Genomic DNA, 18,861 nt, shown 5'->3' with positions numbered 1-18,861 from the left:
GCAATTTAGCGCTATTTTGTCCGCCATTTTGTCTAGAATTTATGAGGCTTGTTACGAAGTTGTGACTTTTAGTGAGAACTTAATAATTGTCGTGAAAAACTCGGTATTTTTAACGGGAAAAAGAATGGAACAAAGAAATAGAAAAACACGTGCGCAAAAAGCTACAATTATACATAGGTATTGTTTGCAAATATCACTACATTAATTGGTGTAAATTCTGCAAAATTTATTTAATACTAACTGTTGCCCGCGACTTTATTTGCGTTTATCGCTTTTCCGTGGGAAAAATGCAATTTTCTAGGATAAGAACATCCCATATCCTTCCCGAGATTTGAACGAAATTTCGTCTAAATTGGTTTAGACGTTACTGCATGATTGAGTAACAAATATTTTACAAACTTTCACATTTAGGTATAATATTAGTAGGTATACCTTAAAAATGCCTTAGAAAATTGTGTAGAATATTATCTAAGTATATCTAGTGCCATCCACGAAGACGCGTGATTTTGACAAAATTAGACATTAATGACATTGTAATAAGAACCACGGCACGAGTCATCGTGAATGACTCTACCTATATAGAGTATTTTCCAACCATTTTCTCCAACCAATAACAAAAATATTTAAGCAATCTTTACTACATTATATGGTCGTTAGTTGCCAATTCAATACATTCACCAACAGACAGAAATTGCTAAGTACAGTCAGCAAGTCACGCTCCTAATTATAGAAGCATTCCCAATCAATTACCGCTTGAACAACAGAACACGACGACCGGTACCGTCCGCAAAAACGATCGCTTTAATGAAGAGACGATACGCTGTCTCATTTAGATGCGATACATTGTTTGGTGGCGTGTAAGAGTGGTAGCGTCAGCAAAAAATATAAGATGACGCTAGACATAAATAAAGAGATATTGTATTACGAAACCTTAGTTAATGTTTTGGTTCATTGAGCAAAATGTTTTCAACGTTGTAAGTAATTCAAAAGTTGTCAAAAAATCCTTTTACTAAAACTATTTTATTATTTTACTATTTTATTGTATGGGCTAGGCCTATGTCCAACACTGGACGTCCTACGGCTAATATGATAATGATGATGATAATTTTATTAAAACTCTAATTTCCAGGTCGGATTTAATCCACTTTCAATGGTCCGATTGACTAGAAATTTTGTATGACGTTTTATTCGATATTAAGTAGTTTAGATGATGATACAAGTAAGTACAAAACAATACAGTCAAGAAGTACACTGAATAAAAACGTCTACCAAAATAAATCTAATACTATAAATTTAGCCTCTATTCATAGTTGATTAGCTAAACTCGTAATCCTTAATAATATAAAGAGCGTACTATAAATACGGCGGCGCTAAGAGTTCAACTACTAATATTCCCTTAAACATGTCATTTGTTACGAAGTCTGAAATAAACGACCGCTTTGACTAGAACGCTTTAAATAGTTACCTACTGTTTCGATGGCCACAGAAACCGCGGATTATATTATTAGATTTAAAAAAAAGTTTATTTTGAGCTCTTAGTCACATGGTATTAGGTACATTAGTAGTAAATAGTAGATTTATATTTTTTCCAATAGAAAATTTATTAAGTACATTAAATGTAATAAATAAAATAAAATAAATTTTATTGATGAGTCATTCATCATCTGAACAACAGAACGGGTTCAATTAATTATTAAATTCATGTTAAAAATTTAAATGGAACTGCGTTAAAAAAAAAATCATTAACCCAAATAAAAAAGAAAATCAAGCAGAAATACAACATAGGGACAAGAGAAATTACCTAATATTTACGCCTATTTCATGCAATCATCATCCCAGCCAACAAACACCCCACTGCTGGCCACAAGCCTTCTCTCAAAATGTGAGAGCTTGTACCATAGTTCCCAGGTGGGCCCAGTGTGGATCGAGAGCTTCACACACGCCATTGAATTGCTTCACAGACCACAGTACAGGTTTTCCTTCACCGCAAATTCGCACATGAATTTAGAAAAGTCAGAGGAGCCCGGATTACTCACAACTTAACCACGTGTTGTGATTAGCTCGTTGAAGTGGCAATGGGCAGGCCATATAGCACGGAGAACAGATGGCCGTTGGGGCCGAAAAGTTTTCGAGTGGAGATCGCGGATTGGTAAGCGCAGCGTAAGACGTCCACCAACGAGGTGGACGGATGACCTGATTAAAGCTGCGGGTTCACGGTGGATGCAGGCCGCTGCCAAACGAAGCTGGAGGTCTATGGGGGAGGCCTATGTCCAACAGTGGACGTTCTACGGCTGAGATGATGATGATGATGAACTACGTGTATTATCGATCATTAATCTCACAATTAAAAAAAATGAATGCTTAAAAAGCAGGAAATCTCAGAATTCTTTGAACCCGCGCTTGCTATGGCCGTTAACTATGACGATCTATGGATAGATCTCTGATGAATGGATGACGCTTTGATCGCGAGATAACTGCGTGGGCGCACAAATAGCTGAAAAACAGCTCTTTGTACCATTTAATTTATGCGACGAGATTTTTTAAATATTTTGTTTTGGTTACACAAGCGTGTGTTGAAGGATTACATGTTTGAATGGCTTTTAACCTATTCCAATGGCATTTGAGAATTATTATGCCGTAAAAAAGGGGTAAAGGATTACATCGCGGGATATGGCATACTAACATAATAGTTGATTAATCAAACTCGAATCAGGAACGGTCCGACTAGTTTCGGTCTTTTCGGAAGACCTTTTTCAAGGGAGAGTTCATTCACGGTATTATACCTACAGCTGGATGCCTGGATTACTTTTGCATGTACCTAAATACCAAAATCTAAACCACTAAATTTATATAGATTCATAGAATGTTTAACAAGTTTTCTTCATACAACCCAATAACATGATGTAATTTTTAAAAATTCCCGTGGAAATTTAGCAAAATCCCGGATCAATTCACAGAAATTGATTTATAACACTGAAGACCGGCTAAGCTTATTTTAAAATAAATTAGTGTATTGATTAATAAATTGACTTTTAATTAACAACGTCTTAATTTACTATACTCCGTTACCTAATAAAAGGTCAAATAAACGTACAATGACAGTCACACTTTTTGAAATCAAACAAAATTATCATCCCTACCTATATAAATCCCTGGGCACAAGCCTCCTCTCAGAATGAGAGAGCTTAGGCCGTAGTTCCCACGGGGGCAAACAAATTTATACCAAATTGAAAACATGCACAGAAATTGCTTAACATTCTTTTCATCATTCTCATCATTTAATCATCATCATCAGTATCATTTGATACAATATTACCATATCATTAAAAGTTACAGTTAATTGTGAAAAATCACCCGGCCACAAGGAATGCCGGCTCGTACGGACAGCAAAAACGTCAAGTATACAGCGAGCATTTAAAATATTGGGATGAATGACATACCACGCCTCGCACGATTAATGGCGTACCGTCCACAAAAAGCAAACACGCTCATTAATATATCAACTGTCTTTTAGTGGTAGCGTCGGCAGAGGAATTATGGATTTGGAGATTAAAAGCGATTGAGTGTTTTCAGGGTAAAGAAATGTTTAAAATTTAAAGGTTAAATTTTATAAGCGTTTATTATTTGTTGGTAGTTTGAAATCGGCAAAGATAAATAAATTATCTCTAAAATACTTACAAGTACGAGTATAAAAACTAATTATTACTATTAGCAACAATACAGTATCATAAATAATTCATTATTCAACACCAACTCATAATATATGTAGTATAGCAAACACAGATACATAAAGGGTTTTCCAAGGTAGGTAGGTAAGCAATAGGCGATTTTAGCGCTTCAGATCTCTTCCAGGAAATCTTTACAATATATAGAAGTAAAAATATGTATCCTAAACAAAAATTACAAAAAAAAATCTAAAACTAAATCATAGCACGGACTTGATTACATTTTCCTTTTTTTGTATTCAAGATTTAGGTTAACAAATATTTCAAATCAAATAAGAAATAATCAAAAATGTACAATATAAAAGCTTTTATTTTATCAATAATAATTAAAAGCTAAATCACAAAACATTATGCTAATAGCACTAGCCTTTAAATTGTTAAATTGTTTCATCAAACGTGAATTTAGGCAACTTAAAGTAAAAGACAATGCATGTCAAAAATAAAAGACGAAAAACATCATCTTGTAACATTGTTGTCATTTTTTATCGTTCAAATTTCAACCATAAAACAAGGATAGTAAAATCTCGTTCAACGATCGTTTAATAATATCGCACAGCTTCTCATATTTCTCTCAACGCTCACAACATGGATATAATTCAGCAGCTAACATCTGTAGCCGATATCTCTTTAGACAATTAACATGAAAACTAAAGCAGACAGTCCCATTTATGTATTTTTAAATGGGATAATTTAACAGCAAGCGCGCGCGCACACGTGCGGCTAACCGCTGAAAAAATCGACGACAAAGTTATAAAAATATCCTGCCTAATGGAGCGCATGCATACATTATGGTCCGTCTATAAGTTTGATAAGTACTTACTGCACTTAGCTTAGTTTGTATTGGAATGAGCTAATAAAGGAATTGTTACAGAGAAACATTTTCGCATCTACATAGATAAACAAAATTAAACATTCCTTCGCCATGCCTAAAATCACAGTTTAACCAAATGTTCAACAGGTGTAAATATTTTTGCAATTAAAGTTGCAAAATTTGGAAAGTATATTTATCCGTTATCTAGTACAAGCTTTGCTTAGTTTAGAACTAGATCAATTGGTGTCAATCGTGTCATTCATGATATTTATATAGGTATGTCGTTAGGTAACTTTCTAGTCAAGAGCAGCTCTTTGCGACTCAAAATCGTCAGTTGCAGTCGCACCCTCGCGCCCGGCCTTACCCTATTTCCGTCCCACACCGCCGGTACTCTTTGACGTCCGCTAAACACGACATTAATACGCTTTTTTTGTCCTGTCACATAATTTAACTTTTTATTTTCCCCATTAGCTATTAAGCTGGGTCCATACCGTTTGACACTGGGATTAATACGTTGGCACAACAAGAACAGGGCAATAATTTACATACAGTTAGTAAAACAGGTAGCAATTAAATGTATTAAACTGACAGTACTAGTTTAAATGATTAAATAATTAAATTGAACGTTACTTCGTAGAGGTTTATATCTATGAAATTTATTTAGATTAAAATAGTAAGCTTAATTGGTTTTTATCCCCCGACGAAAAAGAGGGGTCTGGCGGTCTGTATGGCATGGTAGCTCTCAAATGGATGGACCGATTTCGATGCGATTTTTACTAGGTTTCTTATATAGTGCGATTTCGTGGTACAACGCGGCACCACACCATGCATCCACTCAACACGGCATGGCAACGTGTACTGCACGTTGCCGCACCGTTTCACGTTTATGACGCCGTACCGAGGATATGTGGCCAGGCCTTTAAATCCAGATTAGCTCGACATATGTGCGTGCGTTTTACTCCCGGAGGAAGGGCTACGAATTAGCCCGAAACATGTGGAGCTAAACTCAATTTTAAGATGTGGTTTATTTCACTAAAGCAAAAAATTATTATTTGGTGAAATCGTATAAGAAGTAAGCATAGTATTAAAGTGATGGTGTTAGCCATGGATTAAAATGGAATTGGTCGACAGCGGACTTTGCGGAGCAAATTTAGGCTTTTGTTAATTACGCCATCAATCATAATTCAAAGTCAATCTAACTGTTAATTGTAGGAAAATTACAAAAATGTGGTTATCGCTCTTAATGAAATTTCTCGACGCCTGGCGTACATTCAGCAGCAGAAGTATGCAAGCAGTTGTGGTTCTCAAAATGATCTAAACACTTTCATATTACCTTGGCAGTAGGGTCGTGTGTAGATCATTTTGAGCGCCATTTCCGCTCATCCACTTCTGATGGGGACTGTACTCAGGTATCGTTAAAATAAGGTTAATTGGATTAATACCATTTATTAAATCAATTACAATTGTCATTTATGTCTAATTTGAAATTAATAGAATTGGGCTCTGGACACTTGCTAAATAGAAATCAACTTTCTTATTGACACATTAAGATTCAATTTTACATAGAATACGAAATGACTAAAACGGTTGATTGGGCAAACTATTTACTTTCGATTAAACGACGCACTTTCAAAATCGAGTTTTAGCAAATAAAATTGATTGATTAGAAAATAATGGTGTCTAATGAAGTACATTAATTAGTGATTCGAAAGTAATTTACGACTTTCATTTTACGGTATTTATTTAACGACCTTTTTATTGCTCGTTTGATTCATTTCTTTTCAAATTGGGAATCTATTATCGCTAATCAAAGCAATACGACGGAAATTGCCTTTTGCTAATCTTTGTAATTAACTTGCACCTCTTTTTGGAATACAACCATTATAGCAACTTAACAAGAGAAGGGGCATTTTCACAAAAAAAATTAGCCTAGTGTTGTTAACCAATGGCCTCTCAAGCAGAGGATCGCGGGTTCAAATCCAAATTTGAATTTTACCACGAGCTTTACTGTGAAGGAAAATATCGTGAGGGAACCTGCGCAACTTGGGAAGGAATTCACTGGTGTGTGCGAAGTACCCAATCCGCATTGGGCCCTTTGAGAGGAGGCCTGTGTACAGCAGTAGGACAAATATATAGGCTGGAATGATGATAAATTAATAAAAATACCAAATGGAGTCAAGAATGCTAATTACCTGTATAGTTTATATTTATAGAAACCGATTTCCTGTCAAATATCTTGGTAAAGGAAAATCCACGTATTACTTAACGGTGTGATACCATCATACTATCAAACTCAACCTTCAACTCAGTAACCAATCATATTCTTAAATTCTACTTAATACACTTACACTGCCGCCTTATTTTGTTTTTGTGATTTATAGAACAGTTTTTTTTATTGAAAGTGAAATTAATTTCAAACAGTTCGTCAGTTTATTGATACAATGACTGTTCTGTTACAGTTAGGTAAAAATAAGTTGTGTATCATTTTCTATATGACCATGACCTATTTAACAGTATCTACCCTCATTCACTAACTGATTGATAACGCACAACCTAAGACTCTGGAGCAGAAGGAGACTCCATATTTTGGCAGACATGTACTCGTATGTTTAGTATCATATAAAACTGAAAAGAGATTTGCCAACCGATGAAGAAGTGGGGCACTAGCCTATTTCTATTCTACCATTTTGGGGTGTAGTAGAGAGAGGTTCGGCAAAGATTCCTTATTAGGGATAAATTCGCTTTTGTACTTCTTTTAGTATTAAAGAGATTATATATATACAATATTACATATACCTACTTAGTTACTACGTAACAGATCCGACGCTTCAAGTAAAATAAAAAATAAAGTTTTTTTTATCCACTTGGTTGTAGAGCAACGGCACCGCAAGCATACTTATATCAGCGTCCACATCTCAGAACGTGGGCGACTATAAACTTTTCTAACCGAATAAGGCAATAAAGATCGACAATTTGCGTACTAATACGCTCGTTTTGGCTTAAGAATGATGGGATGTAATCGGCAAGGCATTTACCTTTTATAAGTCTGTTGGATTAATCGAGGCAGGAACGCTGGCATTCTAACGGCGCCTTTATTGGTATTACAATATCGGAATATCGTCCCTACTTTAAAAAAAAACTCGTACTTACCTCAAAATAGATAATTTTTCGGAGTGAACTTTATGATCATTATCTCAAGATTTTTTCAAAGTAGTGACGATATTTAAATACGCTTGGTGTTTTATTTTATCTTAAGTATTTCATCATCCAGACTTCCACTGTTAAACAAAGGCCCCACTCTTAGAACGCCACAATGAACGACAACTCGTCACCCATATCCACCGGTGCCTGCAACTCTCGCAATGTCTTCATTCCACCTAGAAGGCCTGCCAATGTTTAGTCTTCCGATTCATGGTCACCACTGAAGGACCTTTCTCACCCATCGGTTATCTGTTCTTCGAGCGATATGCCATGTCCATTGCCACTTCAACATGCATATTATTCGAGCTATGTTGATGACTTTGGTTCTTTGGTATTTCGGATTCTATCGCGCAAAGAAACTCCGAGCATACCTCTCCATTGCCATAACTCGTTATAAATCTAGTTATGTACTACATATATACTTACTTCCTGAGTTTCAATAAAATTCGTCCAGTGGTTTTAGTGTGAAAGAGTAACAAATAGTGTTTGAAATATTAGTAGAAGACAGTTTCATTTCTTGAAAGATTTCGTCGTGCCATGTGGCACTCGCACACACAATGTACGCGTGATTGTAAAGGATGTTTATTTTTAAACTTAGTAAGACGGATTGAGATGTGTGAATCACTCAAATTGACCAATTATGTCCAACTTGACCTTTTGGACTCGTGTATTCGCCATTTTGACTGATCTTAGCACACTTAAGATTGATTTCAAAATCAGCGACAATAGTGAATGATACAGTGGAAATTGATGATTTCGATTGTGCAATCACGCGTTTATGATGACTCTATTATGTACTGAAGTCTTCGTAAATTTAATATGAAATTTTTAGGATGCTATTTCAAATTGTCGGTGCCGAGAAGTTGGCTGATATTTTCGATTGTTGTTATGGATATTGGCATCTTAACTCTGACCTTATATGCGTTCCATTGCTGGTCATAAGGCGTGACGTTACGCTTACCTATAACTGCCATCTTTGTAAATTGTTTTATGTTATAATTGGTTTTTGGAGTATTTTTGTTTCAACTCCAAAATTGTAACTTTTCCGGTCATCCCGTGAATCCATATCGAAAATACAAACTGAAACATGGATTCACAGAAAAACCAGAAAAAGAGACCAGCGCTGGGAATCGAACCCAGGTCCTCAGCATTCCGTGCTGCGTGACATACCCCACCACCACAGGACTGGAGTCTAGACACAAATTCCCAGCGCTGATCTCTTTTTCTGGTTTTTCTGTGCATCCATGTTTCAGTTTGTATTTTCGATATTTTTTTTATGTGTAAAATTACACTTGAAATTCATTTTGAGCTTTACGGTGAAGGAAAACTTCGTGAGGAATACAATACAATACAAATATTCTTTATTGCACACCACAAATCAGTACAAAATTCCTGAAATCCACCAATCTATCTTAGGAATCCTGCATCCACCTAAAATAAATTTGAATGCGTGACACTCCCAATCCGCACTGGGTGCGTGGATACCACGTCCAAGCCCTCTCGTTATGAGAGGGAGGAGGTTTCTGCCCTGCAGTGGGACGCATAAGCCGAGGTGATGATGATGATGACGATGACGATAATGATGATGAAGAAGATAAAGGTGATGATTTATTTATTTAGTTATGTCTTGTTTCAGATGGTAACGGCGGTCCGCCTAAACTGAAGTGTAATCTGCGCAAGCACAAGCCTAACCGGAAGCCTCGTACGCCGTTCACTGCGCAGCAACTCCGCGCACTCGAGAGCAAGTTTGTGGACAAACAATACTTGAGTATCGCAGAACGAGCAGAGTTCTCATCGAGTTTGGGACTATCAGAGACGCAGGTAAGAAAAGTTTTTATAAATTTCATTTTTATATAATTTATTGAATCAGGCGTTACTTTGCGGAGGTTTATATCTATGAAATAAAACAATAACTGCTCACCCGCGACCTTACGATAGCTACGTTTATGCAAGATATGCGTGTTCATGCAGTTCCTCCACCTCCACACTGTAACACACGTACACCATGCTACCAGATGTTAGACTAACAAACGTTTCACACATCTCTCATCATGTCATCATCGCTCGTCATCTGGTAATATGGTGTACGGTTGTGTTGCTCTGAAGATGAGCTCTGGTTGAGTTCGAAACGCATCAGTGTAGTGTGTTGGTGGTGATAGATGGGTTTTTGTGATTTGTGTGTGTTCTTATAGTGTGGAGGTGGACGAACTGCATGAACACGCATTCTTGCATAAACGTAGTTATCATAAGGTCGCGGGTGAGCAAAGTTATTGTTTTAGTTAATTAATTTCATTTTTGATACAAGCTTTTTGCTGATTGTACTGTAGTTCCCCATCTGCACTGGCCCGGCGTGGGAACTACGGTCCAAGTCTTCTCGTGTTTCACCTGTGTCCTGCAGTAGGAGATATTCTTTGCTTTGGCATCAAAACTACATTTCCGTACCAAATTTCAAGTCAATGCAATAAACTGTTAAGGAGTTTCATCCCTTCCGACCGTTTTCTTATGAATGGATAAATTAATTAGTATAAAAGTCGAACCACGTTAATGAAATGATTTTTCGTGTGATATTAATGCTACTTTGTTATTTCCATTACTTATACATTTTAATAACCAACCCTTTCTTCTTCATCAGGTCAAAATCTGGTTCCAAAACCGACGAGCAAAAGCGAAACGCGTCCAGGAAGCAGAATATGAGAAGATCAAAATGGCACAGTTTACGCGCCACCCCACCACCTTTACCCCCACCCTGCGCTTCAACAGTACTTCCACCCCCACCACCTAATGGGGGGTAGACCTTTACCTCCAATGGGGCTCCCTCCCCCACATTTAGCAATGGTCCAATCACCCGCCTCTGGGGGATCCCCTTCACCAAACACACAAACTGGTCAGCAATAATGCCATATAAGTATTGTGAAAAAAAAAACATGGCCATAGAATTTGAATTTCGAATCAAAATTTAAGGACTGATATGATTGTTAAAATATTCTCTTTGACAATAGAAAATAGTCCGAGTGATTGTAAATTATTAATTATTCTGTAAATATTAAATAAGGATAGTTTTGAATAGCTATAAACTATGTTAGTGTAACATTATATTTGTATTGCTAAAAAAATTACGTTACTTGTTTAAATTCTTATTTTATTGCCAAATATTTTGTTTCACTCAAAATGATTTGGGTTTGATTATTTTCTAATTAGTTAGTAAGCTTTAAGTCAGTACAGTCAAGTGTATTAAGGTATTTTTTTAAATATTTAGGGCTTTCTTCGCCGCTCCTTTATAATTTTAATATGATAGATAAATGTGATGCCGTCTCTGTTTGTTAGGACAAAACAAACAAAGACAGCATAACAGATATCTGTCTTATTAAATTTATAATTATCTGTCACAAAATATTTACAGGCCCTGAAATGAATAGACTTTAATTAAAACAATAAAATCCTGGATAAATATTTAAGTAAGCGCTGAATCTTTAAATGACTTTAAAAAGGAGCAGGTTCTCCATTTTTTTCACACGATTATTTTTGTTTAAAAGGGTGTTTTTCCGGGTGATTCTTTTTGCATTAGGTGAGGATCTGATGATGAGATCCCGAAAGAAATGAACCCTTCAATTACTGCAGGCGAACCTACTTATAGTGAATTGAACCTTTCAATTACTGCAGGCGGACCTAATTATAGTGAATTGAACCTTTCAATTACTGCAGGCGGACCTACTTATAGTGAATTGAACCTTTCAATTACTGCAGGCGGACCTACTTATAGTGAATTGAACCTTTCAATTACTGCAGGCGGACCTACTTATAGTGAATTGAACCTTTCAATTACTGCAGGCGGACCTACTTATAGTGAATTTGATTTTTTTTGTAGTAAATCGTCCATAGAGCTAATGATGAGGATCGCATATGGCCACCGGAATTTTTCAATGATGAGTAATTCACTTGCTGAATTTTTTATATTAATATATGCTGATGGTGGTTTCTATCTTAATGATGAAATAGAGTTTTATATCGAAGCACAAGAAAGTAAGCTCTTCTACTATTGTCGCTGCATCGGGAAAAGCAATATTTTGTAAAAGGTGATGAGCAGTTCACAGGCTATTTGTAATTTAACATTATGTACGAACCGACCCACTGAAAAATAAAACATTTTTTTTACAAAAAAAAATTACACCGACTTCAAAAAGAATACAAGAAATTTACATTGTTGAATGAATCCCCAAAAATATTTTTTAGTACTTTTTGGTGTCGGTTTAATTTTTTTGAGTTGATCTGAAACTAAATTATTATATTCAGCGGCTATGGAATCCTACTGTCATAATAATTATGTTGTTATCAACGTGTTAACATGTGCTAATGCCAGGAAATTAGAATATCGCAACAATTTCTCTTATTCCCTTACTATGACACAGATCCTTGTACTGCCAGTCTACATTTAAACAGTAACTACCTATTGCACTTGAGTGTGCATAAGACGCATACTTGACATATGATATTAACATCTTGTAGCATGAAAGTTTAAATATAGCTATATCAAATCATCTATATAAGCATCGTCAAGTATTCGAATCCAGCTAACAAAAGATTCTATTGTAAGATATTTTTGTACATAGACATAAATGATAACTGTACATTGTTATTTCTATTTCCGTAGCTAAATATATATATTTCTTTCACAATGAAATATGGTTTGATTAAACCCATTTTATAACCTAACCCACTAGTCAGTGCAAGTTTTTTGGATTGTTTCATCCAGGGCAAATCGAAGTTCGTATCGAACCGTCTCTCTCACTCTCGTATTAAATAATAGTACCTACCTACCAACCTGGGTGACGAGCTTTGCTCGGGCTTAAACTCGGTAACAAGCGTTTTCCCAGAGATAAGACTAAGCTAGATCGATTTTTCATCCCCGAATACCCCTACATACCAAATTTCATCCAAATCGTTGAAGCCGCGCGTTTCCAAGATTCTGACTAAGTATGTATATGTCGGCGGCCGATCGTAAAATCCGCCAAGATCACGAAATTCCTAGGGATATCATGAAATGTCGCCATTTCATGAATTGGCTAAGGGACATCCGCCATATCGTTCAAAACTCACTGTTTAATAATTTGTCTAGTAACGTATAGGCGGATCATGAAATTCCTAGGCATATCATGAAACGCCGCCATATCCGTTCTGGTACTTCGCCGGCCGCTGCCGCGGCACGCTCGCTTCGCTCGCTCTGCTCGTGCGTCGTGGTCACAATTCATACTAACCACTCCTCGCTTCGCTCGTCGCACTTAAATTTTTCTTTTTTTCGGCATATCACGTTGTGCCCGGTATAGAGCTAGGAATATCGATGAATGCGTTGCTCTAATCGATCTGCCGTATTGTTTCTCAGGCACAACGAAATATGCCTGACCAACTTTTAGGCATATCATGAAATAGCGCCATTTCACGATATGCCTAGGGATTTCGTGATCTGGCGGATTGTACGATTGGTCGCCTACATATACAGGAATTGCTCGTTTAATGGTATTAGATTGATAGATAGATTAGCGTTAGCGGGACGGCAAGACACGAAGTTCGAATTTTGCATTTCTTAGTACATATTGGGCCAGATAACCAACTTACGTAACTATACACAGAATAAGTAATCATAGGTGGAACATCAAAGAGATTTCGGAATTGTAATTGGGCAAGTTTACTGTCAATTTAAATTCCCGAAAATTAGGTACGACGACGAGCAAAGCCAGGAGGAGTTGTCAGGTACAGTACAATTGCTACCACACACTGCGCGAGCTTGGATTGAAAGCGGCCGTCAAGGCGCTGGGCACGCTGGGATCCCATTAAATTAAGAGATCATTTCTTTTTTCTTTTAAATAATAGTGCTAGTTATGTTATGTTTGACGGTTATGTATACGGCGAATGACGGGAAGAATTAAAAAAAACACCTATAGTTAAGTAGCTCTCTAAGTTAGTTATCTGAGTGGAACAAAGGATCTGAATAGAGAAAATAGAACGTAAATAGACTCCATGTTAGTCAAATTAACCTATTACTAACTTAAATTTACGTTTAAAAACGTAACGTGAGACCGAATCATCAAAAAGACGTATCATGAATAGTTGCTACCATGCTGTTCAGGGAAACAAAAAAAACAAATGAATGCTAAGTAGTCTTACTTCATGCAACTTGTCACGTAGACATAAGACGGTTATCAGAATTCTGTCACATCGTCACATTCCTATGTCTCCACACACTGCCGCGAAATGCAACAGTATGTTTTTGCTTTTCAGTAGTATGTTTTCATGCAATATGCTTTTCCCCACAGACTATGTATGAGGTATCAATTAAATTTACAGCAAGACAGTAACCATTATTGCGCTGCAAAATTCAAACATGAAAGAGGATTTAGGTTTTTTTTTCAGTTCTACAAAACGACGGAGCAACCTCCGGCCAGAAGTCGGAGCAAAAGAGCATCTGCTGTTGCAGCATTGGGCACTGATACAGAACCATAACGTCACTAATTAGTGAACATTTATAACATTACTTTTTGTATAGGTACTCTTATTTCAAAGATACCTTCTATTTAAGTCAAATTTTATATGATTAAAAATGGTTTCCGAGTTTAAGGGGTTGTTTCAACACCCATTGATTATAGTTTTATTTGACGGATAAATTTGTGATGCCGTCTCCGTCTATTCGAACAAAACAAACAGAGATAGCATCACATTTTTCCTTCAGATAAATTTAATCAATGAATGGTGAAACAGGGGCTAAAGTTTTCTAGTTAAAATTAAATTGTTTTTATATTCTGTCTTGGAATTACTTATAATTTTTAGGGTTCCGTACCTACCCTAAGTGTAAAAACGGGACCCTATACATCTAAGACTCCACTCCACTGTTCGTCTGTCTATCTCTCTACACAGTTGAAATTTTCACAGATGATGTATTTCTGTTGCCGCTATAACAGCAAATACTAAAAACAGAATAAAATAAATATTAAAGGGAGACTCCCACACAACAAACGTGTTTTTTGCCATTTTTTGCTAATGTCTAATGTTGTATAGATAATGGTACGGAACCCTTCATGCGCAAGTTCGACTCGCACTTGGCCGGTTTTTTTTTTCTTTATTAGAGTCGTCACCTTCCTTATGCCAATGCGTTGCTGCCACTCGGTTTTATTACGCGTCCAGTTCCAATTGCTATCTCCTTTTCCGCCTGCATCGGCTTTGAAAGCCATTCCACGGAACCCAATGGGTAGTGATTTCGGCCCATCTATTGGTTAATGTAATCAAATACCATTATATACTGAATGCCTATAGCTACGAACATATATGTATCGACTGTATGTCTTAACTATAGAAGTTTATTTCCTCACACGCACAATGATACGTGATAAGAGTCGATATTGGCAATTGAGTGTGGCACTAATTTAAATAATATCCATTAAACTTAATTGGCTGATAAAGAGGTCACATGGGATGTGGAGATAACGGGTATGTGTATACAGGGGGATTTATTAAGGGTTCTAGTACAGCATAATCGAAAGATCAGTGGTTGTGGTTCATTTACGTGAACAAAAGATACAACCTATCAAAGTGTGTTTTCATACAAAAACCATGGGAATTAAAACCTTAATGGGGTAGGGTAGGGTAATATAGGATACCGTATTCGCGTAGACATAGAGTAGTACCAAAAATCAATATCAAAAATAAGCTTAAATCTATAAATTCTATAGATATTATAAAATCCATAGATTGCAATTAATATATTTCAGGATTTATTTTTAAAATTACCTAGACGTTTCAAGCACATTGCACCGGCCGTGGCACGGATTGACTTGCAATGTGTTGCAATGTGGTTTCAATTTTTTTTTATTGAAGGCTGGTGCGGCAGCTGCAACGGCCGAAACAGCAAAATGCCGTAAATGATGAATACCCCTGGTGTTGCAGATGTTTATGGGCGGTGGTGATCTCTTCTCTTACCATCAGGAGACCCACTTGCCCGTTTGCCATCCAGACGAATAAAAAAAAATTGCGGCTTTGGCTGTTGAAACTCTTGGTCCGTGGCGACCCGAAGTTAAATTTATAGGGCTGGCTCGAAGTTAAGTTAAATTTATTTATAGGGCTGGCTCTTTCCTCGGTCAACGTACTGGCATTGCCATACAACGAGGAAATGCAGCCAGCCTTATGGGCACCCTGCCCAATAGCGGCGACTTAGGCGATTATTTGCCATATACGTTTTTAGGATTAGAGTAAGTTAGTTGTAGTTGTGTATACGAGTATATTTATATTTGTTCATTATTGTATATTTTATGTGTGTTAAGTATATCATTAAACTCCAGAAATATATTAGTTTACCTACCTTAATTTTATTCACGACATTGATAGAAAAAATTGGCAAATAATCTAATGCCTTATCTTAAATCTGTAATTGAACTTGCAATAGCATTGTAGAAATGATTACTAAGAGAAACAGATAGATTGTACAAATAAATAAATAAAAAGGCATATATTTTAAGATAGGTAATAACGTTTTATAAAACCGGAAACCTAGATTATAAAAAACCCGCTTGGGGTGTATAGGTAGCTTGCTGCATTTCCCCTCTGCAGTACTTTTGGCGTCGGCAGAGACGCCAAAGTTTTTTTTTCTTACAAACATCAACGGTTTGACCTAAAAAAACGAGGGTTTCTAGACAGAAAAAATGTCGCTAGATGGCGGTAGTATCGAAAATTCCGTTTACGTTACAGTTGCTTGCGATTGGCTCATTTAGTTTTTTAACCAATCACGAAAAAAAAAAAAAAAAAAAAAAAAAAAAAACAGCCTGTATTCGTCCGTAAGTTTCGGCTAAACAAAGGTTAACTCTTACCAAAAACAATTTTTATCATGTACCTAATTTATGGCAAACGATTTACCTACATCGAAGTTTTGTTTGTCCCACATTCCTGATTACTGCTATCATAATCACAATTTCGAGTTACGACATTATGGTTATGCAATTGGTTGGTAAATGACAACAATGATTGGGGGGACCTTTGACTTGTTTTTAAGGTTTCATTGTTAGTAAAAAACCAGCCAAGAGCGTGTCGGACACGCCCAAGATAGGGTTCCGTAGCCATTACGAAAAAAATCAAGTAATATTATGTGTGTTATAACACAATTAAAACACTTACTACAGTCTTAAAATTTATAACCAGAAAAAGAGCGTATCTTCACGGCACTTACGACCTTTTGTTGAGAAGCGCATTTTTTCGGCAATAACTCAAAAACGGTATATCCGATCATGTTGAAACCAATTTTGGGACGTATATAGGCTGGGATATTGTTGTTATACTTTGTATTATTTCAAGACGTTTGTTTTCCTAAAATAAAAAAAAATACAATGGAAATGAAGAAACAAAATGTAATTGGATTTAGTATAATTTCGAAATTATAACACAGGCAGCTAGCAATTGCTTACTTTTAAGCCTGAGCATATTGTTTAAAACCGAACGACCGGACACCGATGAATGGGCCCAGACAACTACGGAACGACCAGATAGTCCAGTGGTAAGAGAACCTGACTATGGAGCTAGGTCTCGGGTTCGATCCCGGGTCGGGCAGATATTTGTATGAATAATATGAATGTTTATTCTCGGGTCTTGGATGTTTAATATGTTAAGTACCTATGTAGCTATGTATCTGTTTCAGTATATTTATCCGTTGCCTAGTACCCATAATACAAGCTATGCTTACTTTGAGACTAGATTAATGAGGGCTATCGTTTTTTGGCTTACTAGATGGCGCTCTGTTGCGTGAGGTTTTTAAGTATGGCTTTCAAAGTATGTTATTACGGGCGTGAAAAGAAAGTTTAGATTAAAATCATATTTAATACACCTTAAAACCATATCATAAAAATATCGAGCATGACACAGTGTTGCATAGTCCCCGTTTTGTTCGGAAAAAAGGGAGGACAAAGGTTTCCGAAAGACAAAACTGTCTCAAAACACAGACATTCATTGCCCCGGAACGCATATTTGCCATAATTAATTTCAGATATTGCAAAATATTCACAAAATTATTCTAATTATAAATAAACCCGCGTAGCTCACCCAAAAACTATGAGATTTGACATTTCGGAGACCTGACGCTACACTAGCGCCTCTAGTGGCGAATTCATACGCGATAGCCCTCATTGGTCTAAATTGTCCCATGATATATTTTTTTTATTTGTTCTTGTCCTGCCAACGTGTTTAATAGGGCATCTACTTCATCCGCCGTCTCAGTTTCCATTTCCTCTATAAAAACTATAAAAAAACAATTTAACGGCCCAAAACGTAGTATCATCGGTACAAACACTTCTAAGAACTCTGCTCCGACACCTAATTTCTTTCACGCGCGATTTGCGTCGCTCGAGGCCCGTCAGAGACCATTTAAGACTAATTAATATTGCGAACGCAACATCGTGTGTTCACAATTACTCTGTAATTAAAAATAACTTATTCATTTTGCATTAAAGCGGCTCTCTTAACACGCGCAGCGGAGAAAGTCACAGTAGGAAAGGAACGAAAAATATTACAAATGAAACGGATACAAAATTTAGATCTATTGTCAAGAAAACATTAATACCTAAGGCGTACTCGTATTATAAAGTTAATGATTATATCATGGACAGGGATATTTAGAAATAATTCCGATCCGCATTAGCGATCCCTTCAAATAGCGAACCTACTGTGTTAAAAATAAAGTTGTGTTAAGTACTTGTGATTTATAGATATCATTTAATAATATCGTAAATCTGTTTAAAAAAAATATACCTCGTTGAGTTTCTTGCCGGATTCTTCTCAACGGAGGTTTTTCCGAACCGGTGGTAAATTTTTTTGACATTCATAAGTGCTTGTTATAGTCTAAATTGAATAAAGGTATTTTGACTTTGAATTTGACTTTGAACGCTGCGCCAATGAGTGTTTTTTGACAGGCGAAATATCGCTAGATGGCGTTAGTATCGTGAGGTACGTTTGACATTTGCATCGCGCTCGTGATTGGTTAAATAACGAAAAGAGCCAATCACAAGCAAGACTGAAACGTCAAACGGATCTCACGACACTAACGCCATCTAGCGATATTTCGCCTGTCAAAAAACACTCATTGTTGTGGTCGCATCG

At 36.5% G+C, this 18,861-nt stretch overlaps 1 pseudogene; it reads left to right on the top strand.

Moving 5' to 3' along the window:
• LOC141442132 (uncharacterized) overlaps positions 1–11,887 on the top strand; it is a 29,881-nt pseudogene extending 17,994 nt beyond the window's left edge.
• The last annotated feature ends 6,974 nt before the right edge of the window (positions 11,888–18,861 follow it).

Source organism: Choristoneura fumiferana, chromosome 25 (genome assembly GCF_025370935.1).
Source record: "Choristoneura fumiferana chromosome 25, NRCan_CFum_1, whole genome shotgun sequence".
NCBI lineage: Eukaryota > Metazoa > Arthropoda > Insecta > Lepidoptera > Tortricidae > Choristoneura > Choristoneura fumiferana.
The sequence above is the reverse complement of the archived record's forward strand: the minus strand, read 5'-3'. Positions and strand labels throughout refer to the sequence as shown.